Here is a 6,264-nt window from a genome sequence, read left to right on the forward strand (position 1 = left end):
AGTAGCTAAAAGATGGAGACAAAGAAACAGGTCCCAAATGAAAGAACAGAAGAAATCTCCAATCTCCAGAAAAAGAACTAAATGAAAGAAAACTACTAGAGGCAAGCAAATTACCAGATACAGGGTTCAAAATAATGGTTATAAGTATGCTTAAGAAAGTTAGTGAGAACTTCAAGAAACTTAGTGAGAACTTCAAGAAATTTAGTGAGAACTTCAACAGCATGAAAAAGAACATAGAAATCATAAAAAAGAATCAGTCAGAAATGAAGGATAGAGCTCGGGGCGGCAGCGGCCGTGGCAGCGACAAGAGAGGTTGTGGTGGTAACAGTGCAGAAATAGGCACTGCCCTCCCGGAGCAGCTGCTGGGTTGGCGGCCACTCACGCCACTGCGGAGGGTCCCGCCGGGTGCGGAGCAGAGTAGCTGCGCCACAGATGGCATTGTGTATCCCAGAGAGCAGGAGCCAGTCCCAGAAGAGAGGCGAGGCTGAGACCAGAGTGCTGGGTTGCTTCAGCAGGGAAGTCTCCCTTCCCCCTGTTTCCGGCTGCTGAGCACTGAGCAGCGCTCAGAATGGAAACCATTGCCAAATATGACTTCAAAGCCACTGCGGATGACAAGCTGAGCTTCAAAAGGGGGGGCATCCTCAAGGTTTTGAATGAAGAACGTGATCAGAACTGGTACAAGGCAGAACTCAACGGGAAAGATGGTTTCATTCCCAAAAATTACATAGAAATGAAACCACATCTGTGGTTTTTTGGCAAAATTCCCAGAGCCAAAGCAGAAGAAATGCTTAGCAAACACCAGCATGAGGGGGCCTTCCTTATCCCACAGAGTGAGAGTGCTCCTGGGGATTTCTCCCTCTGTCAAGTTTGGGAATGACGTGCAGCACTTGAAGGTGCTCCGAGACAGAGCCAGAAAATACTTTCTCTGGGTGGTGAAGTTCAGTTCTTTGAATGACCCAGTAGCTTATCACAGGTCCACGTCTGTCTCCAGAAATCAGCAGATATCCTTCGGGTACATAGAGCAGGTGCCCCAGCAGCCGATGTCCGTCCAGTCCCTCTTTGACCCTGATCCCCAGGAGGACAGAGAGCTGCGGTTCCATCAGGAAGACTTTATCCACGCCAATGGTACCTCAGACCCCAGATGGTGGAAAGGGGCTTGCCATGGGTAGACTGGCATGTTTCCCCACAATTATGTCACCCCTGTGAACCGGAAAGTCTAAGAATCAAGAAGAGATTATTTAAAGAAAGTGAAAAATTTAAACACCTACAAAAGAATTAAACCCTCAAGCTGCCTCTAACAGCAGCCTGTGGGGGAGCTCCGAACACCTGGCTGGGTCACCCGGTGACCCTCTCACTTGGTTGGAACTTCGGGGGGTGGGAGGTGAAGTTGGATATAACAATGCCAGAACTTACTTATAAATTAAGAAAAAGAGTTTTTATTACAAATTTTCACCACTGCTCCTAGTCCTCCTTTGTCCTTTTTCATCTTTTTTCTCTTCTGTCTGTCAATGCATAACGTTTAATGCCACATATAGCTCTAGCTGATACCAATAAAAGAAATGAAACCAAGTTGGCTGATATCTTCTCTATGCAGAAATGTCTGTTGTAGCTGGAATGACTGAAAAGACAACCATTGCTGGGTTCTCCATGGACACACGAGCGTGGCGGGGGAGCCCTTTCTCTGTAGTCCGCTGGAGGGGGGAGCTGGTCAGACTCTGCCCTCTAGCCCCCACCCATGCATTTTCCCAAAGTTGGAAACGGGGGGTGAAGGGGGGGAGTGGAAGGAAGGAACGCCGCCCTCATAACTCCCTGAGAAAGCTAAACTGAAAACCTGTGTCTCTCTCCGAAGTCGTTTTCCCTCCCAAATGGTGTCACCGAGCATGTTGTTTTCATGGTGCCTTTCTTTATTTCAAGGGTTGCTTAGGAAGGGTGTTTTCTCTTTGGTTTGTTTTACAATAAGTTAAGGACAGTCCAGAGCTCTTCTGCCCATTGGCCTCCTCCTCTGTGTAATACTTCTCCTTGGTGGGGAGGGAACAAGGTAGAGAAGGTGGTGAGCAGGAGTGGGGATGGGCCTGCTGCCTGTCCTGAGCAGAAGTTGCTGTGAGCCCCCCGGAGTAGAAGGGAGCAGAAGCCCGGGTGTCTGGAATCACTGCCCAGGGAGCAGTGTGTGACCAGCAGCTGGGGCAGGAGGACTGGCTGCAGCTCTGCCCACACTGGACTGCATCTGGCTGAAGGGGTCAGCGTCCTTGGCCTTGCCAACTCAGGTGTTGTCTGCCTCCCAGAGACCCCCTGACTCAAACCCTGGAGCCAACAAGTTTCAAACAAGGAAAGCCTGGGGAATTAAAACTGTCTCGCTCTCCCTCTACCAGGATATACCGCATTCCTGCACTGTGTAGAAATGAGTCTTCCCTTCCTCTGCCTGGCTCTGAAAACCAGGATGTCTGTTCATGCCTTTTATCTTTTGTATCCCCACCTAACCTCCCAGGTGAGCCTTAGGGCAGCATTCAAGAAGCAGCCGGGCGGTTTTCATGTCTCCATTCACAGCTCACTGTGTTTATAGCTGCTCCACCCCAGCCCCCAAAAGGAAATGTCTTCATGAACAGGGAGAGCAGAGGGAAGACTGGAGATTTAGGAATCCCGAGTCCACTGAAGAGCTCTGTCCATCTCCTGTCAGCTTCTTGTCCCTCGGAGCCATGTGCCTGTGAACTCTTTCTCCACCCAGTCCCCTTCCCACAAAACAACCAGGCCAGGAGTTGGCGACGGCCTTGGGTTCTGGAGCAGTTGTTGGAGTCTCACTGGACTCTGGTTATGGAGCCGGACTCAGGGCCCAGGAGGCAGCTGCCCAGAAGACCTCGGCCTCTCCTCCCTCCCTGACAGTTTCCCCTTTCCTCACTGATGATCAAGGAAGCTGGCATTCTACACCTGGACCACATGATTGTTTTCTTTTGGAATTGGTGTATATCACGAAGCCTTGCTGAACTAAGTTTTGTGTGTATATATTTTTTAAAAATCAGTGTTTAAATAAAAATACTTATGTACTTAACCTTTAACGGTGAATAGAATTTGGTAGGTAGTGATTAACTGTGAATAATAAACATGCAATGGCTTCTTAAAAAAAAAAAAGGGAGTGAAGAATGCAATAACTGAAATGAAGAATAACATAGGGAATCAACAGTAGAGTACATGAAGAAGAGAATCAAATCAGTGCTTTGGAATATAAGAAGAAAACACCCAATCAGAAAAGAAAAAGAAAAAAAGAATCCAAAAAAATGAGGATAGTGTAAGGAGCCTCTGGGACAACTTCAAGCGTACTAACATTTACATCATGGAGGCTAGAAGGAGAAGAGGGAGAGCAAGAAATTGAAAACCTATTTGAAAAAATAATGACGAAAAACTTCCCTAACCTGGTATAGGAAATAAACATTCAAGTCCTGGAAGCATAGCATGTCCCAAACACAATGAACCCAAAGAGGCCCACGCCAAGACACATCATAATTAAAACGTCAAATGTTAGAGACAAAGAGAGAATCTTTTTTTAATCCTCATCCAAAGATATGTTTTTATTGATTTTAGAGAGAGGGGGAAGGAGGGGGGAGGGAGAGACAGAGAGAGGAAGAGGGGGAGAGAGAGAGAGAGGGAGAGAGAATATACATGTGAGAGAGAAACATCAATCACTTGCTTCACGTACCCACCCAAGGGGGGATTGAGCCTGCAAACTGGGTATGTGCCCTGACCAGGAATCAGACCCATGATCTTTTGGTATGGGACAATGCTCCAACCAACTGAGCTACACTGGCCAAGGCAAAGAGAAGATCTTAAAAGTAGCAAGAGAAAAGCAGTTAGTACCTACAAGGGAGCTCCTATAAGACTGTGAGCTGATTTCTCAACAGAAACTTTGCAGGCCGGAAGGGAGTGGCACAGAATATTCACAGTGACGAAAAGCAAGTACCTACAACCAAGATTACTCTACCCAGAAAGGATATCAATAAAATTGAAAGAGAGATAAAGAGCTCCCTGGACAAGAAAAAGCTAAAGGTGTTCATCACCACCAAGCCAGTATTACAAGAAATATTAAAGGAACTTCTTTAAGAATAAAGAAAAGAGGAGCGTAAATATGTATAATAGAATTACAATAACTATATACCTATTAATAATCACTTTAAATGTAAATGGATGAAATGCTCCAATCAAGACACATGGTGGCTGAATGGATAAGAAAACGAGACCCTTACATACGCTGCCTACAACAGACCCACCTCAGATCAAAAGACACACAGACTGAAAGTAAAGGGATGGAAAAAGAGATTTCACACAAATGAAAATGGAAAAAAAGGCTGGGGTAACAATACTTATATGAGACAAAATAGACTTTAAAACAAAGGCTATAATAAGAGACAAAGAAGGACATTTCATAATGATAAAGGGATCAATCCAACAAGAGGATATAACCCTTGTAAACACTTATGCACCCAACTTAGGAGCACCTAAATATATAAAGCAAATATTGATGAACATAAAGGGAGAGATTGACAGTAATACAATTATAGTAGGGGACTTTAACACCCCATTGTCATCAAAGAATAGATCTCCCAGACAGAAAATCAAAATGGAAACAGTGGCCTTAAATGACCCATTAAACCAGATGGATTTAATTGATATTTTTAGAGCATTTCACCCCAAAGCAGCAGAATATACATTCTTTTCAAGTGCACATGGAACATTTTCCAGGATAGACTACCTGTTAGGCCACGAAATAAGTCTCAATAAATTTAAGAAGATTCAAATCAATAAGCATCTTCTTCAACCACAATAGTATGAAACTAGAAATCAATTATAGGAAAAAAACTGAAAAACACACAAACACATGGAGGCTAACTAACATGCTACTAAACAGTTAATGGGTTAACAATGAGACCAAGGAAAAAGATCAAAAGAAAATGAAAACACAATGACCCAAAATCTATGGGACACAGCAAAAGCAGTCCTAAGAAGGAAATTCATAGCAATACAGGCCTACCTCAAGAAACAAGAAAAATTTAGATTTTTATCTTGAAACCAGCATCAGAAAACTGTTGCAGAGCCTTGTGATCTCTGTCTGCAGTAGGCATGCACCATGTCTGTGCGCTTGATGTGACAGCTCTCCTGGGAGCAAGGCATCACCCTGCATAGGAGCACTGGAATTGGCATCATTTGGCATCAACAGCATTTTATATCAGCATGGCATATATCCTTCTGAAACCTTTGCTCAGGTGCAGAAATATGGACTCACCTTGCTTGTAGTTACTGATCCTGAACTTATAAAATACCTAAATAATGCAGTGAAACAATTAAAAGATTGGTTACACAAGTGTTCAGTTCAGAAACTGGTGATAGTTATCTCAAATATTGAAAGTGGTAAGGTCCTTGAAAGATGGCAGTTGGACGTTGAGTATGACAAGACTGCCAGAGATGACAGTACACCCAGAGAAAAGTCTCAGAAAGCTATCCAAGGTGAAATCCGTTCAGTGATCAGACAGATCACAGCTACAGTGACATTTCTGCCACTGTCAGAAGTTTCTTGTTCATTTGATCTATTGATTTATACAGACAAAAATATGGTTGTACCTGAAAAGTTGGGAGAGTCGGGACCACAGTCCATTAACAATTCTGAATAAGTCCATCTGAGTTCTTTCACTACTAATATCCACAATGTAAAATAAACAGTATGATAGCTTACAAAATTCCTGTCCGTGACTAAAGATGAAACAAGAACAATAATGTAATTCTCAAATGTATGTTTCCTGAAACCATGTCAGCTATAGTTCATGTTTTATTTCATTGATTAATTTTTAGATGGGGAAATCTTAGCATTATACTTTACTGAACTGTGCATAATTGCTCCATTTTTGGTACCTGTTTGCCTTTACAAGGAGTTGACATAATTTTTTGCACACTTTTCCAAAGGGAACCAGCAGATTACATCAGCACTATACTGTCAAATCCTTTGAAGGTGGTAACTGTAGATGGAAAAACTTTTGCTATAAAGCTAAATGCCTTCCTAAATCAGAACTTTTGGTCAAGTAGCTTGACTTAGAATATAGGTAAATGTGAAACACAGGGAAAGAAGTCTGAATATTTAGAATTTTTGTTTAGGTCCTAAAGTAACTGATGATCCACAATAATAAAATATTGCTATTAGGTCCTTTTGCCATTTATTTTATTTGTATAGTTTTCATATTTTAAAAATCTCCAATTATGTTATTTTAATGTATATAACTTACACCT

At 42.8% G+C, this 6,264-nt stretch overlaps 2 pseudogenes; both read left to right on the forward strand.

Annotated features, from left to right (window-relative positions):
• Window positions 1-568: 568 nt before the first annotated feature.
• LOC107535210 (growth factor receptor-bound protein 2 pseudogene) lies at window positions 569-1,220 on the forward strand (annotated as a pseudogene).
• A 3,908-nt stretch (window positions 1,221-5,128) lies between these two features.
• LOC107535209 (mitotic spindle assembly checkpoint protein MAD2A pseudogene) lies at window positions 5,129-5,737 on the forward strand (annotated as a pseudogene).
• The last annotated feature ends 527 nt before the right edge of the window (window positions 5,738-6,264 follow it).

This window comes from Miniopterus natalensis, chromosome 1 (assembly GCF_054644295.1).
Source record: "Miniopterus natalensis isolate mMinNat1 chromosome 1, mMinNat1.hap1, whole genome shotgun sequence".
Lineage (NCBI taxonomy): Eukaryota > Metazoa > Chordata > Mammalia > Chiroptera > Miniopteridae > Miniopterus > Miniopterus natalensis.